Consider the following 14,756-nt stretch of genomic DNA (forward strand, 5'->3'; position numbering starts at 1 on the left):
GAGCCATGTGCTCAGGGGAGGAGGCGGAGAAGAGGCGGGGCAGGGGTGGGGGTTTGGAGAAGGGGTTGGAATAGGGGCAGGGAGGGGGCAGAGTTGGGGGGGACTTTGGGGAAGGGGTTGGAATGGGGGCGGGGAAGGGGTGGGAAGAGGTGGGGCCTAATGGAAGGGGTGAAGTGGGGGTGGAGCCGGGGGCAGGGGGAAGGGCTTTTGTACCTTTATATGAAAAGGTGTCAGTGATGCGGCCCTTGGGCCAATGTACTAGTCCTCATGTGGCCCTTGTGGTGATTCGAGTTTGAGATCCCTGGGCTAGCACATAGGGCAGGGGTGTTGGAGTCAGGAGCTCTGGGTTCTATTTCTGGTCTACTGAGACAAAGTGAGTGAGGTTATATTAATCCTGGGACCAACATGGCTACAGCTACATTACTTACAGCTGATCCGCTGAGTGAATTTGGGCAAGTCACCGAGTCTCTTTGTGCCTCCGTTTCCCTCTAGTCTCTGTTTAGACACTAAAATCTTTGGAGTAGAAACTATTTCTTAGGTATTGTCTATGCTGAAACACTTTGTCAGTTTAACCATACTGATGTAGTGGAACCAGCAAAACCCTGTAGTGTAGACACATACTACAGTGACAAAAGGGATTCTTCCATTGCTGTAGTAAATCCACCTCTCTGAGAGGCTGTAGCACCGTCTACACTAAGGCTTAGGTCAGGTTAACTATTTCTCTCCGGGGTGTGAATATATTTTTCACAACCCCGAGCAATGTAGCTGGGTTGACCTAACTTGCTAGTGTAGACCAGCCCAAAGTGTGGCTGCAGTTATACTAGGGTTTATACTGGCATAGCTATACCAAATAAAAATTCCACACCCCTAATCAACATATCTCTACCAGTAAATTTTAAGTGTAGACCAGACTTTACTGTGTGTGTGCAGCACCTACCAGAGTGGGGCTCCAATCTGGGCTGGAGGCTGGTGGCTCTTACACTAGACAGACAAGAGAAGCAAACTTTCTGTCCTTTTTAAGACACTTTCTTATGGGCACTGTGATGTTGCACCCCATAATGCTTTATAGAAATATGCTTATGAGTGTAAACATGACATAACTGGAATGTTTTATGCTAGATATGCCATGTAACATATCTCCGCAAAGGTTATGATCTACTGAATGTATTCATCCTATTCGTATGCATGGATCATTTTTATATCTGAAGTTATGAGAGTTGGCTCTATGCTTGTATTTAAAGTGTTTGCTGTAGGAAGCACATAAGGCAGATTTGGTTAACACAGTGTGAAGGGGTTATTCAAGTAATTGGGAGTAGTTAGCTAACAATGGACTTTGAGAGCTGATAGATGCCAATCCACATCTGAGCTTTGCTGGGAACATTCAAACTAACATGTAAACAATGGTGTCAGCCTGTAAAGAACTGAGTCCTGCATGGACATGTGATTTGCCCATGTGACTTCAAAACTCCATCTTGTAGCTACGATTCTGCACAGGAGAACACAAGGGGTTTCCACCCACAAGAGAAAGACTATATAAGGCCCTGGGAAACCCCTCCATTTTGTTTTCAGCTGGCTCAAGAGATAACCTCTCGACCCCAAAGAGATGCCTGAAAGAAACTGGAACAAAGGACAGTAACTACGGGGGTGTGAGTGATTCCTGGACCCAGACTAGGAGGAAGTCTAGTCTGTAAAATAAGCTTACTGGAACATCTCTGAGGGTGAGATTTACCTGCATCTAATTTCCTCCTGTATTAGGGTTAGACTTGCGTGTTTTATTTTATTTTGCTGGTAACTTACTTTGTTCTATCTATTATTACTTGGAACCACTTAAATCCTACTTTTTATATTTAATAAAATCACTTTTTACTTATTAATTAACCCAGAGCTAGTAATTAGTTCCTGGGGGAGCAAACAGCTGTGCACATCTCTCTATCTGTGTTTTAGAGGGTGAACAATTCATGAGTTTACCCTGTATGGGCTTTATACAGAGTAAAGCGAATTTATTTGGGGTTTGGAACCCATTGGGAACTGGGTATCTGGGTGTTGGAGACAGGAGCATTTCTTAAGCTGTTTTCAGTTAAGCCTGCAGCGTTTGGGGGACATGGTTCAGACCTGGGTCTGTGTTTGTAGCATGTCTGGCACAACCAGGCAAGGTACTGAAGTCCCAAGCTGCCAGGGAAATGGGCTTAGAGGTAGTCTCAGCATAGCAGGTGGCAGTTCCCAAGGGAGTGTCTATGACCCACCCCGTCACAGGCAGTATTTATTGTTTACAACAATGCCCACCGAAAAACCTCGAAACAAATTAAATCTGTCCAACTGAAAACACTAACCGTACCCCCCACCCCATCAGGCTCTCACCTGCCTCCAGCACCCAGAGGAGGAAGGCACACCCTTTGCATCTGACCTTCTGGACCCTGTTTCCTCTTCCTTATATACCCTGCCCAACCATGTGGCAGGCTGGGACCTCTTAATCCTTTCCAGGCTGCTGTTTTTACCTTGCTACAGGGTCTCCAAGCACAGGTAGAACAATAGCAGGTCCCATGATCCACCACTGATGGCACACTTGAAGATGTGGGCTCACAGTTTGCTGTTACAGATGCAAGAGCTTCTGCATTGAGTGTAGAAGTTAGCTGCCAAAATTCAGTCATGGTAAAGGACTCAGGTAAAGTCAGGAGGATCAACCTTGGTATTACAGAGAAAAATGTTGATATATGTGCATTTGGTCACCCAGCCATGGCTATCAGAAGTGTGGTAGCATCCTCTGGAAGAGGCAAGAAAGTTTAGTGATTACAGCAAAGGTCTGAAAGTCTAAAGAACTTGGATCTTACTTCCAAGTTGTGGATCTTATTCTACAGTTGTGGGCAACAAGGGATGGATCACTTGATGATTACCTATTCTGTTCATTCCCTCTGGGACACTTGGCACTGGCCACTGTTGGAAGACAGGATATTGGGCTAGGTGGACCTTTGGTCTGACCCAGTATGACCGTTATTATGTTCTGCTGCTGGATTATTGTGTAAACTTTGGTCAAACCAGATTGGGTCTGGCCCTACACCAATTGCAAGCGAGGGGAGAAGGAGCAAAGAATCTCCCACTTTTTTGCACCTACATGGAGGGTACAGACATCACCTCACTCAAGGATGCCTCTTCTTTCTAAATATTCTCTTTTTTCTCTTCTTTATTTCTTTTTAGAAAAAGGCATTAGGAAATTCCATACAAAAATCTTCATGAAGAGGACATTATAGCCGTACAATTACATCAGTAGGAAAACTGTACAAAATGCTTTTAAATCTGCATCATCTGTCTTGGCATTACAATATAGTCGTTGACTATAGCATGGAAACTGGTAATTAAATATTTCTGTGGAACCCATGAAGGATTTTTCACCCAGAATAACCCAGGAAGCTTGAACAGAAAAAATAAAATTACTTTGCAAAGATCTTTAAAGAAATGAATCTGTTCTTCTTGTGGGTCTGGGAACTGTGACACAGCCACTGAGAGTAACATTATCGATAGGAGTTGATACTTCAGTGTCCGGTGTGGTCAAATAGAATATGCAGAAACATAGTAATCCTCCGGGCTTGCTTCATTTTAAACAAACAAATAAGAAATTGTAAGAGTTGGTCAGGCAATTGGATGGGAAGAGTAGGAGAAACGGCCCACAGAAAAAAGCAAAGGGAATTCAAAGCAGCAGGAAATAACATAGGTTGACACCATTATGAGCAATTTGAGGCAGGGACTTTCCTTGTCTCTATGTTTGGCCAACCTGGTTGAGGCCCCGAGGTGGTACTGCAAATATAAATGTTGATTAATAATAAGTGGTGTAGACCCTGATCCTGCAAATGGACCCATGTGGGTGGACTCTGCTCATGTGCATCCAGTTCCAGGATGGAAGGCGTGGTGGACTCAGTTGTGCCTAGCAGCCCAGCCCATAATAAAGCAGAGCTAACCCCACACAGGGAGGCATTATGCTATAGGAAGGCGTAAACCCTCCTGGAGCTCCCCAGTGCCCAGTCCTATGCCCCACCCGCAAGATCACCTGCTGCAAAGGCTCTGCAGGGCCATGTTCCAATCTCTTCACCTTTTTTAGTAACTCACATCCCTGAGGGCACTAAGAAGGAGTGGTTGGGGCTGCGAGGGAGGGAAGAGTCCTGCACCAGGCACAAGCCAGCCCTGTGTTTTGTCAAGTTAATGGCTGGAAGCTTGGCTCTTCTCCACACCTCCTTTGGTTTACTTTTGTCTGGCAGTTCCCGTGGCCTGTTTGCAGCAGAATTTCGGTTTTGCTCTCTGGTAGGCACTGTATGGCTGAATTAACATCTGAAAACAAATAGGCTTTTTTCCTCCCCCTAAGTCAATTACTCAGTGCTATTCCAGGAAGAGAAAGGAGGTAGAAATTCCCCCAGCTGCTAAATCGCTTTTTATGCTGGTCAATGCTTTCCATTTTTGCTGTATAGCAGGATGTAGTGCTGGGAATAGCAGAAGATTGTCCCCATCAATTTCTATTTGATCTCTTTTTTTTTTATCACACTGCCTTTTAAAGAACTTTAAAGAACCCTCCAGTTGGCAACGTTATATAAATACTATGTGGTTCACTGTGCCCTCCTGCACCTTCCCTTCTTTACATACCCTACGACAACATTGCCAAATAAACTGGTTCTTTCTCAAGCTCCAGCCCCAGCTATTGGGGGATATTTTGCTGTGATGACCAGATCTGCCCTAGCCTTACTTCCTTTGTCATCTTGCAATCTACTCTGAGCAAGGAGAAGCCTGAAATTGATCTGAACTAAAAGCTAAGCAGGGGCCTGCCTATAACTCAGAATGTCCAGTGGGCCGTGCCAGGTGTATAAAGTGAGGCACATGTATAGGTGGTTGCAGGAGTGGGCTCTCACCGTATAACTGGATTTACCGTATTGCTTTACTGACATCAGTGAGTGAGTTAATGGCCAATGTTAGGCACTGGTCCATGGGGACAGACCCCCTGTGCAGAGTCAGATGAATGGGACCTCACATGGGTCCAACAGCAGGAACAGGGCCTTAAAGGACACTTAGGGATGTCCAGGTCCCTCTCTCCTTTAGAACATAAGAACATAAGAAAGGCCGTACCGGGTCAGACCAAAGGTCCATCTAGCCTAGTATCTGTCTACCGACAGTGGCCAATGCCAGGTGCCCCAGAGGGAGTGAATCTAAAAGGCAATGATCAAGTGATTTCTCTCCTGCCATCCATCTCCATCCTCTGACAAACAGAGGCTAGGGACACCATTCTTACCCATTCTGGCTAATAGCCATTTATGAACTTAGCCACCATGAATTTATCCAGTCCCCTTTTAAACATTGTTATAGTCCTAGCCTTCACAACCTCCTCAGGTAAGGAGTTCCACAACTTGACTGTGCGCTGCGTGAAGAAGAACTTCCTTTTATTTGTTTTAAACCTGCTGCCTATTAATTTCATTTGGTGACCCCTAGTTCTTGTATTATGGGAATAAGTAAATAACTTTTCCTTATCCACTTTCTCAACATCACTCATGATTTTATATACCTCTATCATGTCCCCCCTTAGTCTTCTCTTTTCCAAGTTGAAGAGTCCTAGCCTCTTTAATCTTTCCTCGTATGGGACCCTCTCTAACCCCCTAATCATTTTAGTTGCCCTTTTCTGAACCTTTTCTAGTGCTAGAATATCTTTTTTGAGGGGAGGAGACCACATCTGTACACAGTATTCAAGATGTGGGTGTACCATGGATTTATATAAGGGCAATAATATATTCTCAGTCTTATTCTCTATCCCCTTTTTAATGATTCCTAACATCCTGTTTGCTTTTTTGACCGCCTCTGCACACTGCGTGGACATCTTCAGAGAACTATCCACGATGACGCCAAGATCTTTTTCCTGACTCGTTGTAGCTAAATTAGCCCCCATCATGTTGTATGTATAGTTGGGGTTATTTTTTCCCATGTGCATTATTTTACATTTATCCACATTAAATTTCATTTGCCATTTTGTTGCCCAATCACTTAGTTTTGTGAGATCTTTTTGAAGTTCTTCACAATCTGCTTTGGTCTTAACTATCTTGAGAAGTTTAGTATCATCTGCAAACTTGGCCACCTCACTGTTTACCCCTTTCTCCAGATCATTTATGAATAAGTTGAATAGGACTGGTCCTAGGACTTACCCTTGGGAACACCACTAGTTACCCCTCTCCATTCTGAGAATTTACCATTAATTCCTACCCTTTGTTCCCTGTCCTTTAACCAGTTCTCAATCCATGAAAGGACCTTCCCTTTTATCCCATGACAGCTTAATTTACGTAAGAGCCTTTGGTGAGGGACCTTGTCAAAGGCTTTCTGGAAATCCAAGTACACTATGTCCACCGGATCTCCCTTGTCCACATGTTTGTTGACCCCTTCAAAGAATTCTAATAGATTAGTAAGACACGATTTCCCTTTACAGAAACCATGTTGACTATTGCTCAACAGTTTATGTTTATCTATGTGTCTGACAATTTTATTCTTTACTATTGTTTCAACTAATTTGCCCGGTACCGATGTTAGACTTACCGGTCTGTAATTGCCGGGATCACCCCTAGAGCCCTTTTTAAATATTGGCGTTACATTAGCTAACTTCCAGTCATTGGGTACCGAAGCCGATTTAAAGGACAGGTTACAAACCTTAGTTAATAGTTCCGCAAGTTCACATTTGAGTTCTTTCAGAACTCTTGGGTGAATGCCATCTGGTCCCGGTGACTTGTTAATGTTGAGTTTATCAATTAATTCCAAAACCTCCTCTAGTGACACTTCAATCTGTGACAGTTCCTCAGATTTGTCACCTACAAAAGCCAGCTCAGGTTTGGGAATCTCCCTAACATCCTCAGCCATGAAGACTGAAGCAAAGAATCCATTTAGTTTCTCCGCAATGACTTTATCGTCGTTAAGCGCTCCTTTTGTATTTTGATCATCAAGGGGCCCCACTGGTTGCTTAGCAGGCTTCCTGCTTCTGATGTACTTAAAAAACATTTTGTTATTACCTTTGGAGTTTTTGGCTAGCCGTTCTTCAAACTCCTCTTTGGCTTTTCTTATTACACTCTTGCACTTAAGTTGGCAGTGTTTGTGCTCCTTTCTATTTGCCTCACTAGGATTTGACTTCCACTTTTTAAAGGAAGTCTTTTTATCTCTCACTGCTTCTTTTACATGGTTGTTAAGCCACGGTGGCTCTTTTTTAGTTCTTTTACTGTTTTTCTTAATTTGGGGTATACATTGATGTTGGTCCTCTATTATGGTGTCTTTAAAAAGGGCCCATGCAACTTGCAGGGATTTCACTTTAGTCACTGTACCTTTTAACTTTTGTCTAACTAACCCCCTCATTTTTGTATAGTTCCCCCTTTTGAAATTAAATGCCACAGTGTTGGGCAGTTGTGTTCTTCCCACCACAGGGATGTTGAATGCTATTGTATTATGGTCACTATTTCCAAGTGGTCCTGCTATAGTTACCTCTTGGACCAGCTCCTGCGCTCCACTCAGGATTAAATCTAGAGTTGCCTCTCTCCTTGTGGGTTCCCGTACCAGCTGCTCCATGAAGCAGTCATTTAAAGTATCGAGCTTTCTGGAGCTATATGAGATGAAGGGCAGCTTAATGGTTAGTCTGCTAGCACGGGCCTGTGGAAGAGCTAAGATCAAGTTCTTGTTCTACTAAAGACTCTCGGTATACGTCTACATTGCAATTAGATACCCACAGCTGGTCATGCTTGCTGACTCCAGCTCGTGGGGCCTGGACTAAAGTACTGTTTACTTGCTGTGTAGACATTCACATGGGGGACTTCCAACTACTCAGATGTCTGTTGGGAAAATAACACAGTGGGGTGCAGATTATCCAACAAGTTCTTGGAATGTGTTGGAGACCATTTTTTATTTCAAAAGGTGAAGAAAGCTGCTAGGAGAGAGGCTATTCTAGATTTGATTTTGAAAAATAGGGAGGAATTGGTTGAGAATTTGAAAGTGGAAGGCAGCTTGGGGGAAAGTGATCATGAAATGGTAGAGTTCATGATTCTAAGGAATGGTAGGAGGGAGAACAGCAAAATAAAGACAATGGATTTCAGGAAGGCAGACTTTAGCAAACTCAGGGAGTTGGTAGGTAAGATCCCATGGGGAAGCAAGTCTAAGGGAAAAAATAATTGAAGACACTTGGCAATTTTTCAAAGAAACATTAATAAAGGCACAAGAGCAAACTATCCCACTAAGTAGGAAAGATAAGAGGTATGGCAAAAGACCACCCTGGCTTAACCAGGAGATCTTCAATGATCTAAAACTCAAATAAGAGTTCTACAAAAAGGGGAAACTAGGTTAAATTACCAAGGATTAATATAAACAAATAATATAAGTATGTAGGGACAAAATTAGAAAGGCTAAGGCAGAAAACGAGATCAAACTAGCTAGGGACATAAAAGGAAATAAGAAAACATTCTACAAATACATTAGAAGCAAGAGGCAGAGCAAGTCAGGGTAGGCCTGTTGCTCAATAACGGGGGAAAGACAATAACATAAAATGACGTCTTTGTTTCGGTTTTCACTACGAAGGTTGGTGGCAATTGGACATCTAACAGTGAATTCCAGTGAAAATGAGGTAGAATCAGAGGCTGAAATAGGGAAAGAACAAGTCAAAAATTACTTAGACAAGTTAGATGTCTTCAAATCATCAGGGCCTTATGAAATGCATCCTAGAATACTCAAGGAGCTGACTGAGGAGATATCTGAGTCATTAGCGATTATCTTTGAAAAGTCATGGAAGACAGGAGACATTCCAGACAACTGGAAAAGGACAAATATAGTGTCGATCTATAAAAAGGGAAATAAAGACAATCCAGGGAATTACAGACCGGTCAGCTTAATTTCTGGACCCGGAAAGATAATGGAGCAAATAATTAAGAAATCAATTTGCAAACACCTAGATGATAAATAACAGTCAGCAATGGATTTGTCAAGAACAAATCGTGTCAAACCAACCTGATAGCTTTCTTTGACAGGGTAACAAGCCTTGTGGATAGGGGGAAGTGGTAGTTGTGGTATATCTTGACTTTAGTAAGGCTTTTGATACTGTCTCGCATGACTTTCTCATAAACAAACTAGGGAAATACAACCTAGATGGAGCTACTATAAAGTGAGTGTGACATTGCACTCTATATGATTTTATGAAAATATGCTAATGTAACTGGAATATGCTTCATGCAAAAGGTCTCTTTTACTCTGCCTGCCCTCTTTTGTGCATTGAGGACTTCAGGCTGTAGGTTTATACATATTTGGAAATCTACTCCTTTTTCGTTCTATTGTCATAGTAACAACAAACTACTTTCTGTGTTGTCATAATAATAGCAATGATCAGCTTTGCCCTTTATATTCTTCACAAACAGGGAAGCCGCTCTGTTAATCGGAAAAGACGACAAAACACAATAAATAATTGCAATGAATGCTGTTCTGTGCATGGCAGTGTTTATTATTTTGCATTCCTGTGTGCTCAAATGGGAGGGGAAGTGGTTTATGGCACTAGTTATGCTACGAGATTGAAATCCTCTGAGAAACAGAGCAGCTCCTCATGCAGATTTAGTTGACAGTGGCATATTTAACAATAGAAGCATGCTATATTGGAAACCATGGCAACACTGGAACACTATGCCCATGAGTGGTTTGTCGGAGGTAAAGACTGAATCTGGGACCTTTGGGTATAAAAATACGAACCTCTCCTGGCTGAGCCAAAAGCCTCATCTCTGTTAAACCAAGGCTGTAGCAGGATCATCAACTCTGCTTGTAGCCCGGCCACCGCTAGAGAGGGACACAGCACCACACTGAGTGGATGTGGGTTAAATTGCTCGTTTAAGGATGTCATGGGCCTCCCTGCCTTGGAGCTCTGGATGGGAGGAGCTGTGAGGTTCAGGCCTTCTCCTGCTGGGAACTCCTGGCCCTCTTTCTGGTGTCCACATATCAGCTTAGCTTCTCTGTCTCAGGATCAAACCCCAAATGGCCCCATAAGAAGGGTGTCCTGTGCTCAAGTACTTCCTGCCCATCTGACTGAGGTATTTGTGTGGCGCCCTCATCACCATAGTGTCAGAACACCTCACCCTGAATAATGTATTTCTCCTCTTAACCCCCCTGTGTGGTAGGCCACCACATTTATCCCCATTGCACAGGGGGAAAACTGAGTCACGGGGATACCTGAATGACTTGCCCAAGGTCACACAAGAAATCTGTGGTAGAGCAGGGAGCTGAACACTGGTTGTTTGAGTCCCAAGCAGGCACCTTAAATCCTGAACAATCCTTTCTCTTCAATAGTGAGTCATTCTTCCCCTCTGCCTCAAAGCTTCCCTCCCTCTTTTCAGTCTGCGGCAGGGCACCCTGCACAGCCAACACTTCATGTAGCTGTGTCGGTCCCATTTCAGATGGCTACATTCAATACCTTCCATTGCTGTGGTTGTAGCCATGCAGGACTTAGTAACTGGAAACCACCTTCACCAGACAAGGACACTCCACCAGAGAAGTAGATTGCATTGTGGAATGGGCCACCCAAATACCCTGAGACAACCTACTTCGAGATGGAAATACCTCCCTCTGATCACATACCCCTAGTTATCACCTATCACCCCACACGGGAGCCCATACTGGGTATCATCAACCAGTTACAACCCATACTCGATGGAGATCCCATCCTGAAATAAATCTTTCCTGAACCACCTCTTCTGGCCTTCAAATACGCCCCCCCAAACCTCTCCAAGCTCCTCATCAGAAGCAACCTCCCCACAGATCAGGGATTCTTTAAGATGCCACCGGACTCCTGGTGTTTTTGTGGCTACAGACTAACACGGTTACCCCTCTGACACAGATCAGGGCAACTCAAAGTGGTACTAGACCCTTCCAGAACAAGAGATGCAAAACCTGCAGACAGATCTCCACTGCTACAATGATCAATACACCCCCACAACACACCTTTTAAGATCCATGGGCCCTACACATGTCTATCACAACATGTGGTGTCCCTCATTCAGTGCACTGAATGGCCCAACAACAACTATGTGGGTGAAACCAGACCATCGCTACACTCTCAAATGAACTCACACAAGAAAATGATAAAAGACAAAAACACCCTGTCACCTGTGGGTGAAATCACTCTATATCTGACCTGTCAGTCCTCATCCTCAAAAGAAACCAGCACAACACTTTCAAAAGATGAACCTGGGAGCTGAAATTCATAACTCTTGTGGACACTAAAAATCATGGACTGAACATTAAAACATTTTGTAACCCACTAACTCCCTCTTTTTGTCCTCTGACTGCAGAGGTGTCAACAGGCTACTCTACCTTGAATGGTCCCTTACAACATGAACTCCTTATACTAAACTAGCCGTTCCACCTTGCATTTAGCTGTGACCCTGGGAGTACCTTTCCCAGACCTGAGGAAGAGCTCTGTGTGGCTCGAAAGCTTGCCTCGTTGACCAATAGAAGATGGCCCAATACAATATATTACCTCATCCACCTTGTCTCTCTACTGACTCAACACGTCAACTTGTGCCAGGATTCCCCATGGGCTTGCTGGGGGGAATGATGGTGTAGATAGTTGCTATCTTGCTAACCTGTCTCCTCCACTCCTTCCAAAGCTGCAGAGGCCTAACCCTGAAGATGCCCCATTTAGGGGTATTTGTGGATTATGACAGAGCCTGCAAAGGAGTTGGCACTCCCCTTTTGACTGACACATCAAATGCTGTTATTCCACATGCGGCAGAAGCAGAGGGTGGCATTGGGTCCATTATCATCACCATCCAAGAACACTAAAAGCATTAGTGCTAAGATACTCGACACTGCCTATGTGATTTGTACACCATTATAATGAATTAGAACTGGGTGTCCAAACCACTTATGCTGCTTCAAAAAATCTCATCCAAGAGGTTCAAATACCACTATAATGACCATGGCAAATTAACTTAAATAGAATGGACGTTAGCAATGAGAACACTTTTTTCCAACAAGCAAAGCACAGACCTGTGTTTAAAAGTCTACATCACATATAGATCTGCATTTGCTTAGATTTTGTCATGAGCTACTGTGGTTAACAGGTGTTGTTTGAATTCTGTTGCCCATTTATTCAATCTCTCCAAAGGGTTGTGTTTATTTATAATTCTCAGTATGATTTTACTGCTCACAGGGTGACTTCCTGCTGTTAATTCAACATCTCTAACTTCCCCTAGAGGGCAATGAAATTGCATAAGATGGAGGAGAGAGCACCCATTCCATGTTCCACAGGGTAAGGTAAGGTGATGAGTCATCCTTGAACTAGAGCCTGATTCAGCCACATGCGGGGATGAGTCATTCCTGTGCTAGGCTCCAGCCAATCCGCAAGCCAGGAACTGGTCTGATGACGCTCAGGGCAGGTATATAAGCCTCACAGATGAGCCAGCAGCTCATCCTGCTCAATGTCGCTTTGTGGGTTGGAGCTTTCCTCTGCCTGATAGTGGTGATAGATGCCATAAGTCTTGCTCTTGCTGCAACCCTTTGCTAGATTCCTGATTCTGCTTCTAACCCCTGGGCCATACTGTCCTTGTCATGGCTTCTGACTGGTGAGTAATATTTTGTTCTAAAGACACTGTAAAACTATTAAAAGGGTCATAAGCCCTCAAATATTGTAGACAAATGGAAAAATTACTAGAGACACCAAATATCAGGGGGTAGCCGTGTTAGTCTGTATCCACAAAAACAATAAGGAGCCTGGTGGCACTTTAGAGACTAACAGATTTATTTGGGCATAAGCTTTTGTGCGTAAAAACATCACTTCTTCAGATGCATAGCAAGCTCTTTTACTCATGAAAGCTTATGCCCAAATAAATCTGTTAGCCTTTAAGGTGCCACCAGACTCCTTATTGTTTTTGTAGAGACACCAAAGATGAACACACACACAAAATGGGAACACCTTTTGAAGTTGATCAGAAACTTCCATCGGCATCTTGATTGTGATCCAACAGATTGACTAGAGTTCTGTGCTATTGATAGGGTGACCAGACAGCAAGTGTGAAAAATCAGGACAGGGTGGGGGGTAATAGGAGCCTATATAAGAAAAAGACCCAAAAGTCAACACCGTCCCTATAAAATTGGGACATCTGGTCACCCTAGCGATTGACCAAAGGGACAGGTAGAAGACTTTTGCCTCTTCTAGGTCCCTCTGGAGCATGTGGCAGTTCTGTTGTGTGGATGAGCTGTCTCTCTGGTGTTCCCAAATGTAAGGGGACTGTTGCCCCCTTACTAACGTTCAGTGGGGGTGTTCTGGTTGACTAGCTCCCAGTATTAAACGCTCCAGGTCAGCCTCAGCCTCTGAGCCTGACTGACAGGGTGGGAAGGCTAATGAGGGAATCAGGAGGCTGGGGGCGGTCCCATCCTCCATGTGAGCTGGAATTGCCTGGGTCAGACAGAGTGGAGCTGAGCTAAGGAGAAGGCAGAGGCCCAAGCTGAGCTGGGGAGCAGAGCTCTGCCAGAGCCAGAGGGGCCAGAAAAGCAGTTCAGGAAGCAGGTCAGAGTTGGGAGCAGAGTCACAGAAGCAGCCCAGGGAGCGCAGACCCTGTGCTGGGAGCAGGGCTGCAGCCACAGAGCCAGGTGTGGTGAGCAACCGGGGCCAGCCAAAGAGGGGACCTTGGGCAAAGGGCCCAGCGCAGAAAGACACCCCCAGCCAAGGGTCCCTTGGGGGATCTTAACCCAATGGGGGGCTGATGCTGGGAAGGGTCCCACCACCCAAAGCCTGGAGGTGTGTGGCCACCACCATTGCAAGTGTCCAACCTGCAGCGTCTCTGCAGCACAGCCAGGGCCTGAGAAGGAGACCTGGGACCTCCAAGGAACTGACTGTGAACTGCCCTGATGTCTAGAGACACCGTTCGTGATGTTTGCTGCCACAGAGCAGAGTGACGTGTTTTCCTTTAACCTTTCCCATTTTTCCTTATTCTTTTTTAAATTAATTGTTAATTAAACAACTTGTATTTGCTTGAAATTTTATGGAATGATCAGTGGGTCAGGGAGGTGCCTAGTACAGAGAGAGCAGCCCGGAGTGGGGACACCCTAGTCCTAGGTGACCACAGTAGGGTTGGGTTGAGCCCCACAGGAATCCTTGTCCCAGCCTTGTCGGGGTTACGAGGACTCTGCCAGACAGGAGAGTGGAAAGGGAGTCCTCGATGGCAGGGAGGCCTCTGGGTAATGGAAGTGGGAGTGAGGACTCGGAGCCTTCTGCTAGCCCATTTCACCGGGGTCGTGCAGAAGCCAGGAAAGTTCCCCACAATAGCAGGACCATTCCCCTGCTTACACACGGTTGAGTGGCTTTTTATTTCCCTCTTCTAAAAGAGAGGGGGAAGCTAAAACACAATGAGACTACAATAAAACACCTCCCTCCCTGTTAATCCTTGATCATCTCCTCTCGTCCTACCATCCTTTCCCTCCACTTCTGCTCTTCTGCACAAACCATTGTTCATTCCCACTAGGGATTTTCTGAAGTGCTCTGCATTGACCAACTTATTGAATCAACTGGGAGTGTTATCACTGACTTCAGTGGAAGCCGAGTTAGGCCACTGCAGACAGATTTTAGAAAATCTCATCCACCCTCTCTCTCCCCTCCCGTTCTTTACAAATCCCTTATTTCCCCAGCTTTCTCTCCTTCCTTTAATTACCTTGTCAGCACTCACGCATTCTCCCTCCACCTATTCCTTTATGTCCAATCTCTTTCCAGCTACAGCTTTCACCTCATTATCCTT

General features: G+C 44.6%; 1 long non-coding RNA gene across 1 annotated transcript in view; it reads left to right on the forward strand.

Annotated features, from left to right (window-relative positions):
* The first annotated feature begins 12,184 nt into the window (after window positions 1-12,184).
* Window positions 12,185-14,756, forward strand: part of LOC120407043 — a 34,638-nt gene continuing 32,066 nt past the window's right edge. Inside the window, exon 1 of the long non-coding RNA XR_005599762.1 lies at window positions 12,185-12,279. This is a non-coding gene — a long non-coding RNA (uncharacterized LOC120407043). The remainder of the gene's footprint in view (window positions 12,280-14,756) is intronic.

The sequence above is a fragment of the Mauremys reevesii genome, linkage group 5 (genome assembly GCF_016161935.1).
Source record: "Mauremys reevesii isolate NIE-2019 linkage group 5, ASM1616193v1, whole genome shotgun sequence".
Taxonomy (NCBI): Eukaryota; Metazoa; Chordata; order Testudines; family Geoemydidae; genus Mauremys; species Mauremys reevesii.